At 42.4% G+C, this 25,349-nt stretch overlaps 1 protein-coding gene across 8 annotated transcripts in view; it reads left to right on the top strand.

The window, feature by feature from the left end:
- The first annotated feature begins 583 nt into the window (after positions 1-583).
- MBNL3 (muscleblind like splicing regulator 3) overlaps positions 584-25,349 on the top strand; it is a 124,604-nt gene continuing 99,838 nt past the window's right edge. For 3 of the 8 annotated variants that reach the window (XM_051827796.2, XM_051827795.2, XM_051827794.2), the window contains exon 1: positions 1,424-1,708. The gene's annotated coding sequence lies outside the window, so the exon portion shown is untranslated. Of the gene's footprint in view, positions 721-1,419; positions 1,709-25,349 lie in introns of those variants that run through there. The other 5 variants (XM_070067369.1, XM_008273221.4, XM_051827797.2 and 2 more) reach the window with 4 other exon arrangements.

Here is a 25,349-nt window from a genome sequence, read left to right as displayed (position 1 = left end):
AACAGAGGGAACTATTTGCACTGATCAACATTTCTCTTTCTGAAGTTCTTAGAAGGAAATAAAGGACGGGGGCATTGACAGAAGCGAGAGGACAGCAGGAAGGCGGCCGGTGAGTATTTATTCATTCAGCCTGCGGCGAGCCGCTGTATTTATTGACTAAGGTCGCTTTTGGAATTACCTATTTCGCCTCACCGGTCTCTGAACGCTACTGCATTTCTCATTGGCACTTCAGTTCCTGAAGCTCCAGAAACTTTGCTGCCGCCCCCTCCCCCTTCGGGGATGTGTGCATGTTCCGTTTGTTTTCGCTTTTGCAAAACCTGAGCATTATGATCTGCCTCCCACCACCACCACCCCCATCCCGCTCCTTAATGAGACTACAAAGGGCATGGGCGGCGGGGGGCTGGGCCGCGGGGTTTGGGGGAGAAGCGCCACACCCCCCTGAGAATAAAGCCCGCGCACTGCGCTCTCGGAGAATCACGCACGAATGCACGAATCACACAAAGAATATATTTCGCGACGAAACAGCGCCCTACAGGAAGAAAGTGCCCGCACGGGGAGCGCGATCAGGAGCGCGACTTTTTGGCGCTCTTTGGGAGCAGCGAGAAGGGAGGCTGAGGACAGAGAGTCCCGGGGTGGGCACGGGAGCTGGGGCAGCAAGCGTCCGAATTCCCGCGCGTTCCGCAGCGGCAAGCCGGGACTGGGAGCCGCGCGCCGAGCCAGGTGAGAGTGGTGGCAGCGGCTCTGCTGGGTGCGCCGCGCTACCTGGCCGTGCAGGGCGGGGTCGGGCGGCCAAGGGCGGCCGCGCGCCGCTTCCCAGCCCGGAGCGGCGGCTGCCAGCGCGAGGCTCCAGAGCCTGGCAGAGTTTCGCGGGAGTTGCCGTTTTGGCGCCCAAAGCCCCCTCGCCAGCGCCGAACGCTGGGCGCGCCCCGTGTGTCGGTCGCGGGTCACGGAGAGCCGCAGCCCCGGTGCCCGGGCCCACTCGGGCAGGGGTCAGGGGGCTCTCCGAGAGAACATCTGGTAGAGGGCACGGGCCAGGGCGCAGGGCACGCCTTTGGCCAGGGCCGGGCGGAGTTTGGGCCGGGGTTGCCATGGCAGCCGCTAGCCCGGGCAGGAGCCCCACGCCCGCCCGGCCGCAGCGAGGGAGCTGGGGCGCTATGAGGTGTGCTCCAAATGGACTGAACCAAGAGGATGGGAGACGGGGGGAGGGCCGGTCCGGGGTCCCCGTCGCCTCCCCTAGCCCGCCGCGCTGTCCCGAGATAGGACTCCAGTGGAGTCGAGAAAAGAAAATATTCTTTCCTGCCGGCTTGAAAGGAGGCTTGCAAAAGCCCCGGGGACGCGTGGGAAGAGGGGAGCGGAGGGATTGTCGCCTCCGTCCCGGAGTCCGCGTGTACATGTCTCTGGACTTGACATTTTATACCCCACAGCGGCCGACTTGGAGCCGGGTTGCCCGTCCCAGCCCTGAAGTTATGTAGGTGGGGCGGGCTTTAATTTGCTTATATCTAATGATTTCAGGAACCTCGCTTTAAAATGGCGGCATTCAGTATGCACCACTGCTAAAGGCTCTCCCGGCACCGGGGCCACCTCGCGCAGCGCTGCTTTTGCTTCTGCCGCTAACAGATGGCATTTGCCACTGTCGCTGCTTCTGCCCCTACCGCTGCCACTGAGAGCAAGGGCCCCTTAGCGTCTGGGTTTGCACTAGCTGCATAAGGTAAGGCTGGAGCTGGGTTGGGATTTGGGACAGTGGCTGCCTTTCTAGGGAAATACAATGTCTTTGAAACTTTCTTAGGTTTTTGGTTTTGTTTGGTTTGGTTTGGTTTTTTGTTTTTTACAAAATGACAGCTCGAAGAGAAATGAATCCCGAAACTTTGCTGGGATTTTAGAGCTTTGATTTTCTTTTTTCGTCTTTCTCCTCCTCCTCTTCCTCTTCTTTTTCTCCTTCACTTTCTTCTCTTCTTCCTTCCCTCTTTCCTTAACTTCCTCCTTCTTTTATCCCTTCCTCCACCCCCCTACTTTTTTGTAATTGAAAAGAACCTCTTGCATGGCATATCACCCACAAATGCCTGTAACAGTTTATTTCCCCATTTTCATGCGCTACCATGAGTAATGCCACGGCTTCCTTGCAGAACCCTGTGTCTTCCCACTCTGAAGCAATACTAGCAGCTAGCATTTAGTACTATTGGTACCAAGCACGTGAGAGTACATTTTTAAGACACTTAAAAACATGACTTGACTTTTAAAATATTCGAACAATAAATTTTTATGGTAAGAAAAAGAAATTAAGCCAGAGATCTCATGGAAATTGACATTTAGGTTACTAATTTGTGTGGTTTTATAATTACTGTAGTTTGACCTACTGTGTATTGCTCTGAGCACTGTCTCCTGATGGGTACCAATAGATACAATGGATGAATTTATTGGGGCTGTGAAGTTATGTGTTTTAGAGGACTGCTTTTCTCTTAGTTCTTCTTGAGTTGATGTTTGTAAATTGGGCTAGGATCTCCAAAATCTCTCCGTACACTTGTATAGGGTTCATGGGAAAGCATCAATTAGAACAAAGCTATTGCAAGATTGAATTCTAAAGAGCTCAGTAATTTTTTACTATGCTGGCTGCATGGTCTAATCAATAAGTATTTGGGTGATTATCGATACAGTGGTTGGAAAATTGACTGTTGATATAGGTGTATAAATGGCTGGTATCCATGCTTAATACAAATCATCCAAGTTTGGGTTTTATTTCCTCTGTGATAGAAAGCATATTAACGCTGAGGTTTACCAGAGACCTCAGATTTGTCTTGAATGTTTTCACATCATTTCTTTTGCCAATGCAAATCTAGTCCTTGTTGTTTCAACTCCTTTAAAAGTAATTTCTTTGCATGACTTTCAGAGGATGCTTTCATATTTAGCCAAACTTCTCTGAGCACAGACTAAATGAGTCCAGCTGATGTTATCCTATCTTTTCCCACTGGTTACTTCTTCCAAAACACTAGAAGCTTCTTGGTTGACAGATACTCAGCTACTGAATCCAGCAAGTGACTGGGAAGGGGAGAGAGAGATTGGTATGTGTTTTAGGAGTTCTCTCCTGGCTCTTTTGAAGTTGCTATTTGTAAATCGTGCTCAGATCTCCACAGGCTCTCTGGAGGCATGTATAGAGCTCATGGAAAAGCATCAATTAAAACAAAGCTATTGCAAGATTTAATTTTTTAAAGCACAGGGCAGTTTCCCTGCCCAGGTGCTATAGTCTACCTAGAAACAAAGAACTGAACTGCTCACAGTGGAATTTATAGGTGTAGTACATTTCACATCAGTTTTCCAGACTGTTGTTGAGAGAGTCTTTTGAGGCAATTCACTGTTTCACATCTGAGGAGTTCCTACAGGTAGAGCAGTAGGTACTTGCTTTTTTTGCAGTGGGCAGATGACAAAAAACAACTTCTCCCTTTTTAGGGATTACCTGCTTAGATCACACGGTTCGGTAAGCTTTGCTTCAGGACGTGCTGTCTTGCTACTTCAAGACTTTGGACCAGAGGCATCCTTTTGTTTTTCCAAGAGAAAATACTAATATTAGGGCCAAAATAGACAAGCTAAACTGGTGTCAGAGACATTAGGAGGAACTTTGACCACTGGACGTTCTGCCGCCTCCTATAGTGATGAGATCCGAAGCTGTTGCTGGAAAACCTATGTGAAGGAGCTTGTTTAGGAAAAAAAAATATTCTGGGAAAGAATTGATATCATGCTAATTAAAGGTGGTGACTGCATTCTGTGCTCTTCTTTGCTGATTTTAGTACTCACAATGACTCCTGGGACTTCTGCAAACTATCTTTCTCCCTCAAGTGTCCACTGCACACGTTTTACAACATCTGTTTTGTAAGGAAGCTAAAGCCTATGATTATGAGCTGGTAACTAAAGTAGCTTTGGTATTCCCTTGCACGCACTCCACCTAAATAATACTTTGCACAAAGTAGGTGCTTAGTAAATGCTGAACTAAAAAGGAAATTGGATAATTTTTAGACTCACAAAGGAACAAATTTTGTTTATAGCTTTTAATTTACACCAAAGATATTTGTGTGAATTTGCAAGAACCCAAACATTTAAAGTCGATTAGAATGCACATGTTCCTAATTGCCTGCATTCTATTTGCCTCAAGTGGGTTCTCTCTGTAATTCTAGACACTCAGATAAGTCATCCTTTTGAGCAGTAGGTGTATTACTGGCTGTCCAGCTACACAATATGAAAAAGTAATCACAGCAGCTTGGGAATAAAACAGATTTTGTCTTTGGAGTGACTGTGCAGTATTGCGCATGCTCGAAAAGTGACAGTCTCGTGGCTGATGTGCACATGTTGACAATATAGTTTGAAGTACAATTTTTTTTTGTTCTTCACCCAGCTGTCTTTTTTTGTGAGGGGGGAAGGGAAGGAAGGAATGGAGTGAGAAGACTCAAAGTGATGATTTTCATTCATAAAATTTTATACTTATCCTGCTTATAGCACAATAAATTCAGGAAGGGAGCAGAATTCTCTGTTTCAAATAAATAATGCTGTCTGATAGAATTACAAACAGGGAATGGGGCATACATAGTAGACAGGAATAAGTTACAGTACATGTTTGACAAGTCATTCAATCCTGTAATTAAAGTTAGATAATGGTCGCTGCCATGTTAAAGCTATCAAGTGTCTGAAAGAGCATGCAGGCTGCACTCACCTTCACTTTATCCAGATTCCTCTGCGCTGCTGAGTTCTCTTACGCCACTTTCTCCTAGGTTAAACAGATGCATTTCCCCCCTTATAAATGTATACAATGTCAAGAAAACAGAAATCAGGAGTTTCATTTCTTTGTGGGCTTTTGTCCCTCTTCCTGGGTGTGATATGGCTCTCCCTTAATGAATGGGAGGAAATGTGAGCCTCAGATAAGGTGAAGTGGATATTTACCCTCTAACAGAATAAACTGTGTCTGAGAGCGAGTAGTTTAATTGTCAACTAACTAGCCAACCAGCAAACATAAATTATGACCAAAAAGAAAGCAATTAGATCTCCATTAATGTGGGCTTTTAGATCTTCCGGAAAACAGATGGCTTCGTGGAATCCTACTCTTCCTGCCTAGTTATATGTTGTGTCAAGATAGCCAAATGACAATGCTGGGAAGGCAGCTTTGTGAATCAGGATAAATAAGGTATCAATTACCTTATCAGGTGTTAATGACATCCACATGACCTAAAAGGGATCTGAAAAAATTATAAATCTATCATTTAGTTCTACTTGGTATTAAATTGAGTGACAGTGTTTTTAAAAGATTGGTGGGGAAAATAATACATTCTGGAAAGTGGAACCTTATCATTTTTATTTAAGAAATAAAGGTACTCCCAAATTGTCTGGGCACACAAACACAAAAGCACACACGTGCACAAATCAGTGGTCAGTTTAGAACAATTTATACAGCCAAGCATTGATACCTTAATGGAAGACTGTGGAAAAACACCTGTTTTTTTTTCCTATACCATTCTTCTGATACTAAGAATGAAGGAAAAAATGTTCGCAGTAAAGTATAATAAATATTTGACATAAGTGATGTCTCTCTGAGGCTCAGGAAAAGAGCCGGAGCACTGAACGTTCAACTCCAGGCAGTTACATATCAGAAAAAGACGATGCATTGCTCAGTCTTCAGGCGGAAGCAAGAGTGAAAGGAGACCTGATTTAAATGTGTGTGTGTGTGTGTGTGTGTGTGTGTTTTATGTACTATGTGGAATGTATATGTTCTCTTTTTGTATGTGCTTGTCAAGAAGCCCCAGTGTAGTAATTTCAGAACTATTTGTAACAGCCATGAAAACAATATGTTAAGGGGGAAAGGAGCCCAGTTAGAAATTTAGGGCTCAATTAGTCATGCTTGTTAAAATATTATGTCCACTCTCAAGTCCTTCATGCATCAACATTCAGTTGGCTGATAAGTAGGAGGAGTGATTTGTTTCTGATTTTAGGCAGGCATTTGCTTTATGTCCATGCAGTGAATGGACTTGAAAGGCCCAGAAAGAAAGGCCCTCCAATTGAGCAAAGCCAGTCTGGACAGAAATGCATTGGGTTGGCACTAGAAACTTTGGAGAGGCCGTTTGATGTCCTAAGACTGTGGGACCATCCTAGAAAATGATAGTTTGCTGGATCTTGTTTTCCATTTTTGTGCCACTGAGATGGGATTAAAATTGGCCCCATCCGATTCTTTGAATCCTGAGCTTCTTGGCATTGCCTGCAACTGAGGCCTCGAGTTGGGGAAGATGATTCAGGCCCATTCAACTTTCCTTGAATGTACCATTAAACTCTTATCAGGTAGATTATTGGGTCTTTTATCTCATATTTCCAATGCCTGGTACATGGCAGTTTCTCCTTAAGTTTGTTAAATGAGAGAAAAGATTAGTCTTTCTGGCTAGTTTTTGGCGTTTTATGAACCCACTTCTTGTAATTTCAAGTAGCATCATTTCTGTTTTTTTATTGACAAAAGACAACAGCAAGGAAAATAAAAGAAAAAGAAAAAAAAGAAAACCTGAACACTAGACTGAGTGTCCCGCTAGAAGTCGCAGTAACAAGTGTCACAAGTCCAGGCAGGAGCAAGCAACAGCAGCTCTTTGGGCTGACACCTTGAGGATTAGCCTGAAAAGCCAACGAGTATTTTTCTGCCACCTGGCATTGCATTTAGTAGACCTCCTGCAGCACAGACCAGGGCTATCAGTCTTCAGCAGAGGAGCAGTTCTTTCTGTTTCACCCGATGATACAGGCACAAAATAAGAAATCCTGCGACTCGGATGCCTCCTGTCATGTGCAGTTCAGAAAGCAATGAAGTCACAGATGAAACCCAAAAAAGGACACCGGGAGCTGTCTCATTTTCAGTCAGACACTGATTGCCCATTTAGAGGTTGGATTTGCATAGGTTTTTATTTCCCAAGATACAGGTATGAATAGCTCCTCTTTTGACTGCATCCAGAAAGCAAAGTCCACACAGCAGAAGAGACAAGAGCTGCCGTTTCACATCCACCACAATCCCCTTTTGTGCACAGAGTTGCATCTGTCTTTAGGTAGAGCGCTTACAGTTCTCCTTACCTACCAGTATGAAGAAACCCAACAAGAGGGTGTCTAGGGGAGTGGGGTGGGAGGGGTGGCCTGCCAGATTGCTCCTATGGACCGCAGAGCCAAAGAACCGGAGAGCTTATGTTACACCTTTTGTTTTGGAGTTTTCAACCTTCACGAGGGAAAACAAACAAACAAACAAACAAGAAAGCGAAACAAAAGCACCGTGTGTTGTTTTAGCTTGGCCATTTATCTCATAGTGTAATGCTTGAGTTATTTGCTTCACACATGGAGAAAATGAGATTGCCACGTAATGTTAAGGTGGCTGCTTTGTTAAGATCGGGTTTATGGACTGGATGGAGGTTTTTCCGAGTTCTGTTTAAAATATGCAGAGACACATTCAACAAGACCCGTGTACAGTGGTGGGGATCTCGTTTCACCTCAGTACCCAGGTGAAGAGTTTTGTGTCCTCTGGAAAGCAGGTGCTCAGTAAATGGCTTGATTGTGGCTACTGTTTTGTTAAATGGTGCATTAGTGTTTTTCCGAATTTTTGTTGTCTATGATCTCTGATGATCCCAAATATGGCAACATTTCTTTGCAGAAGTGATTTTCAGGAAAAAAGTAAGCTTCCAGCATCGTTCCCCAAGTTATTGGAAAGAATTGAATAGAAACCTTATTAGCTCACCCACAGTATGAAGTGAAGCGCAGTATACACTATAGAGTCATGTTGTCTTATGTCTAAAGGTTTCAAAATACAGAAAATCCTGGGGAAGGAGGTGAAGTGGGGTTCTAAGATCCTAGGTAACTGGATCTGTTTCATGAATGTCTATGGTGGTGGCCTACACTGCAGACAGAGGCTGTGTCAGTAAGGCCACAAGGCAGGGTTGGGGCTGGACTCAGATTGACAGCTTCCCCTGGGAGATCCTTTTCTGAGAAGGAGCTTGAATTCTGTCACTTTTGACAGAGTGACTAGCTGCCCCTCTACCATGTATTAATCCTCGTTGTTTTGCTGGGGAATTTACATGGATCTACTGAGTCAATGTAGCAATAATACTGGGGCAAAAGGCTTTACTTCCTTGCTACAGTGCCCTCTCCAAAGCTCCTTTTGTGATTAGGATGTAGACAGGTTGGAGAACTGCCCTTCAGCTTGGCTTTCACAGTGTTGGAGAAAGATAAGAATACCCTTGTATGTTAAGCGTGTGGTGATAATGATGAGCATGCTAGAATCTAAAATGTGACCTGATTAGAGAGTACTCACACCTGCATACACTTTGAACTTGTAAAAGTCATTTTGTGGGATGATGATGATGGTGAGAGATTGATAGAGAGAGCTGCCGTCTAACAAGCTAGTTCTCTGGAATATTGTAGTCTGCTGTTCCATCACTCACTAGGCAGGTGCATGAAAATTGTGGTTCTGAACACCAATCCTAACTTACCAGGAAACAAGTAAGCCAGTTAATATCAGATTCTGTATACTTTGACTTAACGTGGCCTGCTCTCCCTGCATTCACTAAAATGCAGTAGTTCAAGTGAATGGAAGTGTGATTTGTACTAAGCGATTGGGGTAGGGGGACAGGTACATTATTCACTTGTAAGCTTAAATCACATAATAACTTTCCTTATTGCCTTGTGTTGACCCCCAAAGAAATATCTGCAGTATTTGTAGCCATCTAAAAAGCACAGTTTACACAGAGGCATTCAGAAATAGTGACAAGCAGTGATTGGAAATGTTGGTTGCACTGGTCTCCTTCATAACTTAGTGATTCCACAGCTGGCTAAGTTTCTTTTGACTTCCTGTTAGGGGGCTCTTTGGGTCAAAAGTAGCTGTGTTTTCCATATAGAGTTTTTTTTTTATTATTATTCTCTAAGACTACAATAAACCTGTCACTGGGCTACATGTTTTGTATATTTTATGGACTGTATCATATGGTTTGAGTTTAATTTTGGAGGCAATGCTTTTATAATCAAGATTTTCCCCCGACGCGTGCAGTTTGGGGTCTGGGATTGCATGGGTCCTCAAAAGTTTATGGCTTTCTTTACACAATAGTGATTGCTGAGGCGGGCGTTTTCTGCCTGCGAATGACCAGTCGGAAGGACCAACAGTCCCAATCCAGGGAGAGAGGACCATTCATTAAATGTCACGACGGGACCAGGCTGCTTTTCTCATATAGTGCTGGGAGGAAAGTGAAACCACATTGTGCCCTTTGAAGAGCCCAAAGCAGCATGGGCAGAGCTAGATATGGGTGTGTGGCCTTGTGGTGTGGAAAATGAACCCAGCTTCTTTTCCTGATAGGAACAAGCTAAGGTTGCCAAACTGGAGCTGAGCTGAGAGGGTATTTCCTTAGGATGGTGGCCCAGTGGAGAGAGGCCAATACAAAGATGAGGGCTTTGAACTTGCCCTTAACTGCCTGAAAATTCTCAAGTTGTTACAGCTACTTTAAAAACCTGTAAGATCACATGATTGAGTTTCCTCATTGGTTGACTAAATGATCATTACTAAAGTGGACAAAAACTTGGAAAGGAGTGGAAAGAATGATTGCTTTTCAAAGTCAGTTTAGCAGGATACAGATATTTTATTTTTATCTCCAAATATAACGCAGGTAAATGATATACATGAAGAGAGCCTTGCCTTTTGGGGAATTACCCTTGAGGGCTATAATATTAACCATTTAACCCACCACATTGCCAGGAAACAGTTTTGTCCCCAGTGTAAGTCTTGCCTGCTATAAAACAGCTGAGGTGTGAAGAGTTTGGCATTGATTTAGAGCAGAAACAGAGTAAGACTCAGGTTGGCTTCACATCCAGGAACCCCTGACTTCCTGGCCTGTCCTTTACGCTCTTGCTTTCCTAAGCCTTCAATTTGCCAACATGTTCAACGCTTATAAAACAGATCAACATCTGTTCTGAGTTCTTGTCATAGGCACTTCCACATGAAGGAGATTGTGCGACACTCTTCGGCTGCTGCCGTTCCAGAACTTGGTATGGTGCTTTACCTTGAACATTTAATTTCTTTCAAATCTTCCAAACTTGGTGGGGCATGGCAAAGGCGAGCTGGACCTCTAAAAGCGAGGCAATCATTGAAGGCTAAACACCTGGCTTTCTTCATGGGCTTGAATAAACTGTCACATGCAGAACAAACCAAATATTACGTTTCATTTTTGAGTCTGGGCAATGTCATTATATACTTTTTAAAATATTCAGTAATTCACAGATTGCTAGTCATTACCAGTTCACAAAACTGAGGAGTTTTATGAAGTTTGAAATACTCTACAAGTAAACTATATACCCATTACTGTTGTTATGAGAAGTTTTTGCCTCAGGCAGATTTCTAAACAAAAAGGGGACTGATGGACTAAAATGCGTATGTATTTAAATGTGGGATTTTATTTCTTGAACACTGCTAACTTGGAATGTTAAGATACACTAAAATTTTGCTACTTCATATTAAAGGATAGTATCCTGATTTATAAAATGTGTTGGACTAAGAGCAAGTAAGATTTTTCCAAGTTAGGAGTCTTATTGGCCTCAATATTAACACTCCTTTCTAATTAGCAACACAACTGAATTTGAATAACCATCCAAAAAACTTTAGAAGTAGATTGTTCTAAGAGGTTAAATACTGGGTCTGGCACTGTGGCATAGTATGTTAAGCCTCTGCCTTCAGTGCCAGCATCCCTTATGGGCACCAGTTTGAGTCCTGGCTGCTCCACTTCTAATCCAGCTCCCTGCTAATGTGCCTGATAAAGCAGCAGAAGATGGCCCAAGTGGTTGGGCCCTTGCATTTACGTGGGAGACCCAGATGAAGCTCTTGACTCCTGGCTTTGGCCTGGCCTAACCCTGGCCTGTTATGGCCATTGAGAGAGTGAACCAGCAGATGGAAGATCTCTCTCTCCCTCTCTGTAACTGTGCCTTTAAAATAAATAAATAAACCTTAAAAAGAGAAAAACCGGAGCAACAAGGCTGAGGTGCATGGGGTAGAGGGGGTTGGTCCACTTCCATCCTCTGGTTCAATTCACTCCCCAAATGGCCACAACAGCCAGGACTGGGCCAGACCAAAGCCAGGAGCCAGGAGTTTCATCTGGGTCTCCCATATGGGTACAGGGGCCCAAAGACTTGGGCTGTTTTCCACTGCTTTCTCAGGCACATTAGTAGGAAACTGGATCAGCAAAGTTTTGTTTATAAGGTAATGTGTGCATTTCAAGCTAGTTCAGGTTCGTGAAATAGTAGCATCAAAATTAATGAAGATTTATTCTAATATATATGGAGCCAACAGCATTACCTTGTGGTATCATAAAAGATTTTGTTCTATTGTTACAGTCTTCAAGTGGTAGGCAACAACTCATTAGTGCATAATGCAATTTATTTAGTAGGTTGCCACTACATTTCTTTTAAATGAAATTGCATAAAACAGTAAGAAGATATTAGGATGTGTCATGGTGTAAGGTTATATATGAGCAAAATGTCTTTAAAAAGTTCATGGGAAATGTGTATTATGGAAAACTATGCATGGATTTTAAAAATACTTTGCATCAAAATGAACTTGTCCTTTAAATCTATTTTCCATGAAAGGGTTCTTTGTGAAGTACCCTGTGTGACAGATCTTCACTTAAACTTCAGTGAACTGTGATGTTAAGGTGAGCACAAGAGCAACAGGCTGGGGTAGCGCATCAACTCCTTCTCCTTAGCCAAGCTGCCTTCACCTGCATCTCGATTCTCATGTTTTAGGTGAGACTGTTTCAAATCCACATATATATGCACTGAGTTAGGGTGTAAAGTGTGTTTCTTATTATTTGTTGCTGTTGGAAAGGTTTTTTCTTTTAAAGATTTATTTATTTACTTGAAAGAGTTACATAGAGAAGGAGAGAGAGAGAGAGAGGTCTTCCATCCGCTGGTTCACTTCCCAGATGGTTGCAACTGCCAGAGTTGCGCTGATCTGAAGCCAGGAGCCAGGAGCTTCTTCCAGGTCTCCCACATGGGTGCAGGGGCCCAAGCATCTTCCACTGCTTTGCCAGGCCATAGCAGAAAGCTGGATTGGAAGTGGAGCAGCCGGGACTCGAACTGGCGCCCATATGGGAAGCCGGCGCTGCAGACAGCGGCTTTACCCGCTACGCCACAGCATCAGCCCCTGTCGGAAAGGCTTAAAAGCCCATGTTTTTAGTGGTTGTTGTTTCAAACTGGATCAGAAATGCTTCTCCTGTTTTTTCAAGGAGATGGTAGTCAAGGGATGCTGAGACTGCCGTACTGAGTGATGTTGGTTAAGTACGTTGATAGTGCGTGTCTATTTTTCAAACCGAGAAGTAAGATATTGCTCTGGGTTAGGTATAAGATTTAATCTCTGTAGCCTTTTGGAGTGCTGGAGAGAGAAACTTTCTGTAAGTATTAGATATTTACCCATGCTATAACTAGAACATGGGAACAGAAAATAAAATTAACTAGGGACAGAAGACAAATGATTAAAGCTCTGGGGATGGCTGGGTATGAGGTGTTTCCAGAAAAAAAATAATTGTCCAGATTTTTAAATTTATTTTTAATTAATTTTTAATTTTATTTTTAATATATTCAATACAGTTCATAGATACAATTTTAAGACTATAATATGATATAGTAATATTCTCTTCCTCTCTCCCTCCCTCTTCGTCTCTCTATCCTTTTTTCTTCTGCTTTTGAGATAGCATATGTTTAATTTACATTTTTAAATGTAGGGGAAAAACCAGTTTATTTTAGGTGAGTTAAGTGTAAGTTTAAAGGGTTCACAAAATTGTTTTCATTTTTGAAAAAAGACTTATTTATTTATTTGAAAAAGTTACAGAGAGAGAGGGAGAGAGGAAGAGAGGGAGAGAGGTCTTCCATCCTCTGGCTCACTCCCCAAATGACTGGAACAGCCAGAGCTGGGCCAGGCAGATGCTAGGAGCCAGGAGCTTCATCAGGTCTCCCATGTGGGTGCAGGGGCCCAAGCACTTGGACCATCCTCTGGTGCTCTCCCTGGCACATTTAGCAGGATCGGAAGTGGAGCAAGCAGCGCCCATGTGGGTTGCCAGTGCTGCAGGCAGTGGCTTAACCTGCTGCACAGCAGCTTAACCCTCTGGGTCACAGTGCCCATCCAGGTTTTCAGTCAAAATTGGTCATATCAAGAGAGAATATATTTTCAAAATTAAAAGATGCTGATTCATAAAGAAATATAAATGTATACATTTACCATATTCCAGAAGAACCCTTGTGGGTGGCTATTTTTTTCTACAATGAGAAAGGCACACACTAAAAAGAAATTTTAATGTTGACATAAGTTCATTGGAATACCCATGCAGGTGCTCACACATATACTGTGTGTCAACAGTGACACACAAATGGATACAAATCACTGACACACACATTGATACAAGTGTGATGACATATCTCTACAGATACACACGGAAAGTCTGTTAAATACTCTTAGAATATTAATGTGTATGATAATACAAATAAAGAAGAGCCACCTAGCTTTTCTATTTTTTGTACCAATGGGAATTGAGCTCAGTTGTACGGAAAAATATTACCCACCTGACCAGTTATAAGATTACGTACAGAGTATAATCCTTTAGGAGTTTAGAATCATCCATAGAATTTGGGAAATTTGGGTAAATGCCTTTGAACTCAGTAGCTGTTGGAGAGGGGGAGGAAAATATTGCTTTCTGGGGTACTATTACATCTCCAGTAGGAGAAGGGCCTTGTATTCACCCTCTTCTCTTTTTCTCATTTTCTCCACATTGCCATCAAATCCCCTTCTGCTCTGGACATGTTGCAAGCATGGAGGCCTCTTCTCATGTGCATTCTTCAGAGCCCCAAACAACTGCTGCTTTCTGAACTCTGAAGACTTGAAATGCAGTTAGGCTTTTCATAAATATGTAAATGGTAAACTTAAGTTACTGTTCTGAAAATAAAATCTCAGCTCCAATTAGTTAGCAACTAAACTCAGTGATCCTAAATGAGTTTGTAGCTCCCTCTGCAGATATAACACATTTAAAGCTTGACAAGAATAGAAAGAGACTTACACATCTAATGGGTGTGTAATTAGCAATCCATTTATGAAATAAGATGTAAAAACAAATTAAGCACCATAATACAGAGTTATACCATCACCAAAACAAAAACAGAAACAAAAGCCAGCCCATTATATACGTCACTCTATTTGTAACAATAGAAACTACAAAATGTTAATGGGTGAAATTGCATGAATTTCCAGATCCTGGGAATTTATTATTCAGTTTGTTAAAGCTGTTTAGAAAATAACACTACGTATGTTTTGAGGTCAGAGGATCCCTTTGCCTGTGGTATCTATTTCACTATAAACAGTATTGACAGAGAAGAATAGAGCAGGTTGAATAAGGTGCGTGTGGTATAAGTGTGAGTTATCCAGAATTGTCAGCTGGAGCAAGCACATGTTGGTTGTGTGTTTCAGGCAAACAAAACTAGTCATTGTTTTGGAGTGTCAGTGTATGAGGGTGTGCCAATGGAATCCCAGTCTGTCATTCATTTTGCACAGCATTCTCGCTTTCCTTATTCTGTTAAGGAAATAGAGCATTATTATCTATTGTGCAACACACCTCCCAAATTACATTTAAAACTACAAACAGAACTCAACACCTTTGACAGGTGAGTTTATTTTGTTTATTCTGAATGGAAATTTTCCTCAGGGGATAATGAGATTGTAAGGACAGACTTTCTTCTAGAACAGAAGAGAAGGAGGGACAGAGACAAAGAGATGCAAGATTTGCTAGTGTTTTGCTTGTGTCTTCTCTTATGTCACATTCCTCATCTTCGTGGGACTCTCTCTATTGGCCAAAAGAAAGTTATGACTTTGGTATTGCTGTTAGTAGAGTTTTTTTCCTAACTGATGCATGAGAAAACCCCTTGGTTTCAAGAATAGAAATCATTAGCACTTTGCCAAAGCCTGTAATGATTGGGCAACCAAAGCCTGATCGTCTCAGTTCTGAAACAGGAGCTCTGGTTCATATTGTTTCTCATGTGGGATAATGATTACAGCTAAACAAACAGCCCCCACCCCCGTTAACTGTCTTGAAATGACATATTTTTTGTAAAGTGAAAATAAGTTGGGTTTCCTGGTATCCCCATAAAGGGAGTCTCATGAAGCATGCATTCAGACATCTTAGACTTCATACTTTAAGCTTTCCAGAGTAGGACAGACTAAGAAATGGGGAGCTAGAAAGTCAAATCAACAGCTTTGCTTCTGCGCTATTAAGGGTCTTCTGATTTCTTGGTGTGTATAGCAGTAGAGAGTTTAACCACGTAGTCATGAGAGGCCTGAGACTGCCCTTGACACTTCCCCAGGCTGGCCTGTCCATGTAGGGTGACATTGGCTCTGACAGTACCTGGGCGGCAGGAGAACCAGCATTTACAACCACTTTCACCTCCAAGCATATATTCTACTTTTAAATCAATCTTCATATCTGTAGGCAGGAGTTTATATACAGGAATAAAAGTTGAACCCCCATTTTCACACCCAATAAAAATGTCCTATAATAGGTGTTTATTCATAGTCAGCTGACATTTATTGAACAATTACTGTGTGCCAGATGACCTGCTAAGTACTTTCATTTTGTTATGACAAAATTTCCTTTAGTTATGAAATACAATTGGTTCCAGCCAGGCAAGTACTGTCTTTGGAATCTATTAGATAGGAGGCTAAAAAGTGCATCCTGCAATGTTTGCTCACTTTTTACATACAACATTCACTTCCCCCCTATCACACAATAAATTATTCTTTGTCTATTCATACTCTCTTTATCATTTGGGGACCGTTTCATGACCCATGACCTGTCTCTTCCATCACTGAAGGCATTTATTTCCTTATAAGTCAGGTCAACCCTAATCTCTTAACTATCTTGACTTAACAAAGGGGTGGTTCAGCTATCTGGTGGATGGTGCCTTAGGGAAACAGAGGAAGAGGCTTGAGAGGTAGATGAAGTTTAGGGAGTCAGGAATGTGAAGTAGTACAAGGTAAAATGTCACAGAAGCAAAGGGGAAAGATTTCTTGAAGAAGAGAGAAATTAACAAATGCCACAGGAATTAAGTAAATTGATAGCACTTGTGTGAGAGACGAGAGACTAGTATGCAGTGTGAAAAAATAAAAAGTTGGAAAATGAGAGTGGTAATGATGGTTTTTGGGAAATTTAGTGATGAAGGATGAGAAATGCTGGAACTTCACAAGGGAATTGAATCAAGGAAAGGAAGGATTTTGTTGGTTTCAGGCTCAGAGTGAGTTAGATGTGCTCACTGACTGATGAGGAGGAGGCACAAGTGAATACAAGAAGTGTTTGTCCAGCATGAAATATGTATTGAGCGGCTGGCTACTCTACTTGTCCAACACCTTGTTAATATGTATGGTATCATTTGTGCACTTTTCTTAAGTCATCCATGCAGAACACTGAAACCTACATTTTGGGTGTTTATTTTTCTTTCCCTTCAGATACTGAATTAAGCTTGTCATGAAAGAACTGGGATAGGTTTGAACAGCAACAACAAAAACAGAGTGGAATTCAGCCAAAGTAATGGATCAGATTATTTTTAAGTGGCTTCAGAGACAAGACTGCTACTGAATTAGTGAACTTGTGATTGACATCTTATTACAGCTCAGGTTCAATGAAAATGATGTAGAGGGTGGGAGAAAGCTCTAAATAATAATGAGAATTTGAATATCTCTACCAAGTACATGAGTATAGTTTTACTCTATAATTTGCCTTTAGACTGGGATTCAGTGTCTGTCCATCATAAAGTTAAGAAATTTACCATGGGTAGCACCTGCCCTGTATTATCCCTAGCAAATTCATTTTTTGTGGACTTTTATATTTCAGTGCATAATTTTTTAAAGACTCATTCATTTATTTGAAAGTCAGAGTTACAGAGAGGAGAAAGAAAGAGAGGGATGGAGGAAGGAAGGGAGAGAGAGAGAGAGAGAGAGAGAGAGAGAGAGAGAGAATCTTCCATACACTGGTTCAAACCCCAAATGACCACATCGGCAGATGCTAGACTACGCTGAAGCCAGGGGCCAGGAGCTTCCTCTGGGTCTCCCAAATGGATGAAGGGGCCCAAGCACTTGGATCATCTTCCACTGCTTTCCCAGGCGCATTACCAGGGAGCTGAATTGGAAGTAGGGCAGCTGGGTCTCGAACCAGCGCCTATATGGGATGCAGTTTAACCTGCCTAGCACACACCCCTCAATATGTGATTGTTAAAAAAATCCTTAGGTCCAGTTTCAGTTTCATTCATTTTAATCACCTACCTCATTTTCTCTTTTGGAAGAATATGTTTTGTTTCTCCTTTTTCAGAAGTTGATCATTATTGGCAAATTACATCTTTAAATTCAGCCTTGAATTTTATGTTGAGAGGCTGATTCTGGTCAATGAAAAGTTGCTGCTTTGATGTTCTGCACATTTCTTTTTTATTTTGAAGACAAAAGTGTTGCAGATTTTGTTATATGTTGAAAATGTTAATCCTGGAAGTCCTTATAGAGCTACTAATTACCTAAAACACATTTCTGAAACTTTTTATTTTGCCAAATTTCAGGGAAAAGTTTCTTAGGTGGAATGCCTGAGAACTGATAATTGAAACAAGTGCCTCATTCAGAGGATTAAATTGCTTTAAAACTACATTCTTGAGGCCGGCACTGTGGCACAGCGGGTTAAAGCCCTGGCCTGAAGCACCAGCATCCCATATGGGCGCCGGTTATAGTCCCAGCTGCTCCTCTTCTGATCCAGCTCTCTGCTATGGACTGGGAAAGCAGTAGAAGATGGCCCAAGTCCTTGGGCCCCTGCACCTGCGTGGGAGACCTGGAAGAAGCTCCTGGCTCCTGGCTTCAGATCGGCGCAGCTCCGGCCGTTGTAGCCCTCTGGGGAGTGAACCAGTGGATGGAAGACCTCTCTCTCTGTCTCTACCTCTCTGTAACTCTCTTTCAAATAAATAAAATAAACCTTTTAAAAATACCCTACATTTTCTCTCACATGTACACACATATAAAGAATGGATGTGTGCATTCTTTAAAATTTCAGTTTCTGGCCTTTTTTATGGTACATTTCAAGTTCCTGTGCACATATTATTTGTTGATGAGAATTTAAGAATACTATCACAGAAATCAAAATACTGCCATGCATCTTCATGCCAAGAGAACACACTAAACAAAATCAATAGTAACTTAGATTGAGATACCCCTATATTGTTGAATGTATTCCTAGAATGACTACAGAAAATGTGCTTTTTTAAAAAGAGATTTATTTATTTATTTGAAAGTCAGAATTACAGAGAGAGAGAGAGAGAGAGAAATCTATCTGCTGGCTCACTCCCCAGTGGCTGTAACGGCCAATGGTGGGCCAGGCCAAAGTCAGGAGCCAGGAGCTTCATCCAGGTCTCCCATGTGAGTAGTGGGGCCCAAGCACTTGGGTCATCTTCCACTGCTTTTTCCAGGCCATTAGCAGGGAGCTGGATTGGAAGTGGGTCCGCCAGGATGTGACCCAGTGCCCATATGGGATGCTGACATTGCAGGTGGCAGCTTCACCTGCTATGCCACAATGCTGGCCCCAGAAAATTTCCTTTTTATTTCTTATTTATGGTTTCTAGTTTAAATTTCTTTCTTACAGGTTTATACTGGAGAAAATAGATATTTATAATATCCTATATAAAGAATCAAATAAAATGATTTCACTTTTAAGTTATGGAGACTATCTACTTTATTCAAGTAAAATATTGAGCAGAACCAAACTCTGAAATAACACCATGAATAGGCTTATTAAACCTGTGATCAACAGTTTGCAACTGTTTGCTCGATAATTGGTAGGACTTCAAAAGCAGGCAAGTCTTTCTCACAACAGGGGAAGTTTGGTTTTCTAGGACTTGTGGTCTTTGAGAGGTACTTATTGACTTCTTCGGATCAAATTCTATTCAATTTCTTTTTAATCGATCTCATCAGGTGTTCCTTTTGTCTTAAAAGGAAGCTTGCCGGCTGGCGACATGACTCACTAGGCTAATCCTCTGCCTTGCGGTGCTGGCACACCGGGTTCTAGTCCCAGTCGGGGCGCTGGATTCTGTCCCGGTTGCCCCTCTTCCAGGCCAGCTCTTTGCTGTGGCCAGGGAGTGCAGTGGAGGATGGCCCAAGTGCTTGGGCCCTGCACCCCATGGGAGACCAGGAGAAGCACCTGGCTCCTGCCATCGGATCAGCGCAGTGCGCCGGCCGCGGCGGCCATTGGAGGGTGAACCAACGGCAAAGGAAGACCTTTCTCCCTGTCTCTCTCTCTCACTGTCCACTCTGCCTGTCAAAAAAAAAAAAAAAAAAAAAAAGGAAGCTTGCCTTTGGCCATTTAGCCTCAGTTCCTGGTACAACATCAGTGTTCCTAAATATTCATATTGCTATCCAAAGGTCTGTATCTTGTTTTCTTGGTAAGAATTCGATTCTTCCAGTATTTGAATTGAAAAGTGTACCCTCATATTTGTAGATCAGTTGGCATAAATGGGTAGGAGACTAATTTATCCAACTCCAATCAACAAGCTACACAACTTCACATGGAAAAGGCAGATCTCCAAAATTCCTGGAGAAAAGTCAGGGATACCACTTCTGTGTGACTTCTGCAACTGACTTTCTCCAACATATTGACCCTGGCATCCTTCCAAAGCAGATTTTGCCCAAGAAACCACCAGACCTGTAGCCTTGGAAAATTTCTTCAGCAATAAAATATATTCAATACTGTGTCTTCGTTAGTAAAGCATATTTATGGATTATATATTTATTATCTCAATTGCTCTGGAATTATTATACACATATATTATACACAGAGATATATACAGGAATAGTGTTAACTTGTATGTTAAGCCTTATAGTAACTTGGACTCTTTGTCAATTATATCTTCTTATGTAATAACTGAAGTAAAATAAATCTGTTGATCATGCTTTTAAATTTAAATGTAATATTCACTGTTAACCAATTTTTAATTTCAGAGTGAACCTAACCCATTAGGGAGAAAAAAAGGAAAAAAAAGAGCAATGTTGAGATTGAGAAGTGGTGGGAAGAGGTATTCTGTACTCGTTTCCAGTAGTATCAACTACTTACTCAGTGGTAGACTATGTGGTAAGCAGGTTACACACATCATGTCATCTAACCCTAACAGGAGCCTTATGAGGTTGGTGTTCTTCTTTAGCTCTTTTTTACAGATGGGGAGCCTGAGGCTCAGAGAGATTAAATAGCATGTGCCCAAGATATTCTGTTAGTAAACAGCAACGTCAACACTTGAACTTACTTCCCTAATTCCAAAGTATATGCTGGTGGGCCCTAAGGTTATGTTCTAGAAATCTAAAACAATTTGATTGGGAATTCAAGGTTCCTGCCTGTGTCTTTCACAATATAGTAGCCAGGTGGGATCAAGCACTGTATAAAGATATCGCTGCTTCCATGAAGTAAAACATCTGCAATGACCAGAAGCCACAGGCTGAATTACAAAATTAGACGCTGTTAAAAGTGGAGGGGAGAGAATATTATTTAATGAATTGTACACTTGTGAGAATTCAGGCTGCTCAGCATAATGTTGTCAGTAATAGTAACCCTAAATGTTTCAGATTTTTAAAAATTATGTTTATGGTAGAATTAGCTGTTATCTAATGGTGGTAGTTCTTGGTATTTTCATAAGAGTATTTTGTTTAGAAGATCTTGATATAAATTGTTGAATGTATAGAGCACAGCTCATTTTATTATTTTTTAATTTATTTATTTGGGAGCCAGAGAGACAGATATATAGAGAGATCCCATATACTGATTCACTTTCCAGATGCCCAAAACAGACTGGGCTGAAGCCAGGAGTACAGTTCAAGTCTTCCAGATGGGTGACAGGAACTCACTTACTTGAGCCATCACTATTGCTTCCCAGGGCTAGCAGGCAGGAAGCTGGAGGTGGGAGCTAGAGCTGGGGATCAAACCCAGGTACTCCAGTGTAGGACGTGGGTGTTTCTTACCTACTTACTCAGCACTAGCTTCCCTGCAGAGCACATTTTAAGCTACTCATAGTTTTTCCCCTGATATTTGGCTCCCTAGAATTTTTCTATTCTGTTTTCCTTTGTATTCCATTTTCAACTGCTGCATATTCTTTTGCTTTTCTTGTTCATTTAGCAGACTTGATTGAGCACATACTTTGGATGAACCATGATTCTAGGTGCTGAGACTACAACCCTAGTTAAACATGCAGAAGAAGTTTAGTATTAAGTGAAGGGACCTAGACTTTTTTCTATAAATTGAGCATCACAAAGCACAAGTATTTTTGTTGCTTTGGATGTCCTTTTTTAGCCTAATCATGTTGTTTCAAAATTGTAGCGTCAGGGCCAGCATTGTGGCACAGTGGGTTAACGCCCTGGCCTGAAGTGCTGGCATCCCATATGGGTACTGGTTTGAGACCCGGCTGCTCCACTTCCAATCCAGCTCTCTGCTATGGCCTGGGAAAGCAGTGGAAGATGGCCCAAGTCCTTGGGCCCCTGCACCTGTGTGGGAGACCCGGAAGAAGAGCCTGGCTCCTGGCTTCCGATCGGCACAGCTCTGGCCATTGTGGCCAATTTGGAAGTGAACCAGCAGATGGAAGACCTTTCTCTCTGCCTCTCCTTTTTCTGTGTAACTCTGACTTTCAAATAAATAAATAAATCTTTAAAAAATAATTGTAGTGTCTTATTATAGCCAAACAGTATTTATCACTTGATGACTAGGTAAGCAAAAGTGGTATATCCACAGAATAGAATATTATAAAGAATAAAAAGCAATGGTATACTGACACATGCCATAGCATGTTTGGGTGAACCTTGAAAACGTGGTGCTAAGTGAAAGCCAGACACCAAAGACCACATACTGTATGGTTCCATTCATATGAATTATCCAGCATAGGAAAACCCATAGAAACACAAAGCAGATTAGTGGTTGGAGGGAGGTAGGGGAGGGATAGTTAGAGGGTATGTGGTTTCTTTGGTGTAGGGGTGATGAGAATGCTATAAAATTGTACGGATGGTTTTAAATATACTGAAAACCAATGAAGTGTACTTTTCAAAGGCTGAATTATATGGCATGAGAATTATAGCTTAATCAAGCTGTTACTAAAAATTGTACTGAGACTGGTTAATATGCCTGAGTTCCGTATCGGAAAACCTGGGTTCACTGCCCTGCTCCAGCTCCTAACTGCAGCTGGATTCCTACTAATGTTCACTTTGGGCGGCCCTGGTGATTGCTTAGTACTCGGGTCCCTGCCACCTACCTGGGAGACCCGGGCTGATTCTTGGCTCCTGGCTCCCCCCACAGTCCATCCCCAGCCATTGCGGGCCTTTGGGGAGTGAACCAGCAGATGCTTCCCTTCTTCCTCTTTTCCCCCTTCCTCCTCTCTCCTCCTCCCTGTCCCATTAAAATGTCATACTTACTAAGATATGTTGAAAGTTAGGCTATCTCCATTTTAAGAATTTTAACACTTAAGCAACAGCTAAATTGAGGGGAATTACTTGTGTATTTTTCAAGAAGGGCAATGGATTAGAACCATTTTGGATTCCCACTAATTCTGTGAGCTTTGGAGGGTAAGTTGGTTTCTTTTTCTTTTTTATTAAAGAGATTTATTTATATATTTGAAAGTCAGAGTTACACAGAGAGAGGAGAGGCAGAGAGAGAGAGAGAGAGAGAGAGAGGTCTTCCATCCACTGGTTCACTCCCCAGATGGCTGCAGTGGCTGGAGCTGCGCCGATCTGAAGCCAGGAGCCAGCAGCTTCTTCCGGGTCTCCCATGCGGATGCAGGGGCCTAAGGACTACTACTGCTTTCCCAGGCCATGACAGGGAGCTGGATCAGAAGTGGAACAGTTGAGACTCGAACTGGCGCCCATATGGGATGCCGGCACCGCAGACGGCAGCTTTGCCCGCTACGCCACAGCACCGGCCCCATAAGTTGGTTTCTTACCTGAGGATCCACACTTGACCATGTGTGTTCTGAGGAGCACTTTCCTATTTTGGTCCTCTCATGTATTGGACATTTTGCCATGCTGCCTGACATGTGGACCAAATCTTTGCTTTCCCACCATCCAGCACAATGTCTTCCGTATAGAACATGCTCACTATTTCCATTGGCTTAGGAAGTAGTTGCTGAGAGCCGATATGCTATGTTAAGGTAGATGCTGGAGAAGAACACAGTGTATCTTCAGGGAGCTCATAGGCAGGCGGGCAGCTGAGCAGGAGTCCAACTACAGGGTGATCAGTATTGGGAGGGAGAAGGGCAGACATGTTTGATGAGGATGCTGAAACCATGAGGATAGTTCTGTGCCTGGATTCAGCTCATTCACTTATTCATTATTATTATTATTGACAGGCAGAGTTAGTGAGAGACAGAGAGAAAGGTCTTCCTTTTTCTGTTGGTTCACCCCCCAAAGTAGCAGCTGCGGCTGGCACATTGTGGCCTCCACAATGTGCGGATCTGAAGCCAGGAGCCAGGTACTTATCCTGGTCTCCCATGGGGTACAGGGCCCAAGCACTTGGGCCATCCTCCACTGCACTCCCGGGCCACAGCAGAGAGCTGGCCTGGAAGAGGAGCAACCGGGACGGAATCCAGCGCCCCAACCGGTACTAGAACCCAGGGTGCCGGCGCCGCAGGCAGAGGATTAGCCAAGTGAGCCGCGGCGCCAGCGGGGCTCATTCACTGTGATTTGCCCATTCCATTTGGGGCATTCTCCTCTACAATTGACAACATCCAATAAAAAGCCTCTTGCTTTTTACTAGGACAGTGAAGTGAAACGGCACTTTTCTAATTGGCTAAATGACAATGTGTTTTGATGTAAAACGTATGAAATTACGTATTCAGTTTGTGAATAGCACTTAACTTGATCTGTTGTTAATATTGCCAGTCATCCCCAAAAATCATATTACATGAGTATCTTAGTAGTATCTGAATAGTCTTTATGACTTTATAATAATTTTTGAAGATTTTTAAAATTTATTTTATTCAAAAGGCAGAGTTACAGAGAGAGTGAGAGACAGCAAGATAGAGAGACAGATCCTCTATCTGCCGATTCACTCCCAAAATGGCAGCAACTGCCAGGGCTGGGACAGGCCGAAGCCAGGAGCCCAGAGCCTCATCCCAGTCTCCCGTGTGGATGCAGGGGCCCAGGGAATTGGGTCATCTTCCACTGCTTTCCCAGGCACATTAGCAAGGAGCTGGATCAGGAGTGGAGCAGCTGGGTCTTGAACCCGGGCCCATATGGGATGCTGGCGCTGTCTGCAGTGACTCAACCAGGTACGCTACAATGCAGGCCCTAGTACTTTAATGCTTTATGGATCAAAATTCATAGTAATAAGTCTATAAATTTGAAGCTATGTTTGTGTACTTTTGTGTCCGTGAGAGGTAGTACAGAGTAGGTATTGACAGCAAGCAATCTGGAACATGTATGAATTTGATTCTGGCTCATCCACTATGTAACCTTGAATCAAGTTGCTTAATCTCTCTGCCTCAGTTTCTTAATCTCTAAAAGGGGACAGTACTTTAACTTCCCTTTCAGGACTGCTATGAGGAATAAATGAATTAATATACGTGACAGTGCTAAGAACAGTGTCTGGCATGTATGAAGCACAATGTGTTTGCTGTTTCATATTTGATTCAACTGAAGTTCCATGCTTTATTAGTTTGTTCTTAGTAAATGCCATTCAAATTCTTGGAGATTGATGTGAAGATTTCTATATGGAGTGGATAGTCTTTGAGTCTCCTTATACTGAAAACCAACTAGGTTCTCTGGTATTTTTCTCCAAAAGGAGAGGTGAAATTTGACACTTCAGCCTGTTCCTTTTTATGTGCCCAGAAAGTTTTATAGCAAATCAAATCCCTATCTCCTACCAGTTAGCTTGATAAACTCTTGGTAACTCACACATTATTCCACAGCCAGGGGATCAGTGATTTAAGCATGTTCGATGCATAGTTAAAAATCCACAAGAAATAAAGCATACAACAGGATTGGATTTATAGTTATTGACTGCATTGATGCCATTCTCTTTGCCAACTTCGTGATTTACATGGAGATTGTTGTTTTATTTTTTCATCAGCCTGTAGCATAATTGGCCAGTATGCTGTCAAGGAGCCAATATTTAGTGGTGACTTTCAGTCTACTATTGCTAATAAAGGTTTTTGGCAGTGTTTAGGAGATCTCCTTGGCCAAAATAATACTGACACATAAAAAGTCATTTAAAATAACAACAAATTAAAATGGAACTGTTTTTGCCTTAGTGTAGGTCATTGTTAACCTTGCATCTTTGGACACTGCTTCACCTTTATTG

The sequence above is a fragment of the Oryctolagus cuniculus genome, chromosome X, assembly GCF_964237555.1.
Source record: "Oryctolagus cuniculus chromosome X, mOryCun1.1, whole genome shotgun sequence".
NCBI lineage: Eukaryota > Metazoa > Chordata > Mammalia > Lagomorpha > Leporidae > Oryctolagus > Oryctolagus cuniculus.
Note: the sequence above shows the minus strand (reverse complement) of the source record. Positions and strands in the feature narration are given on the sequence as shown.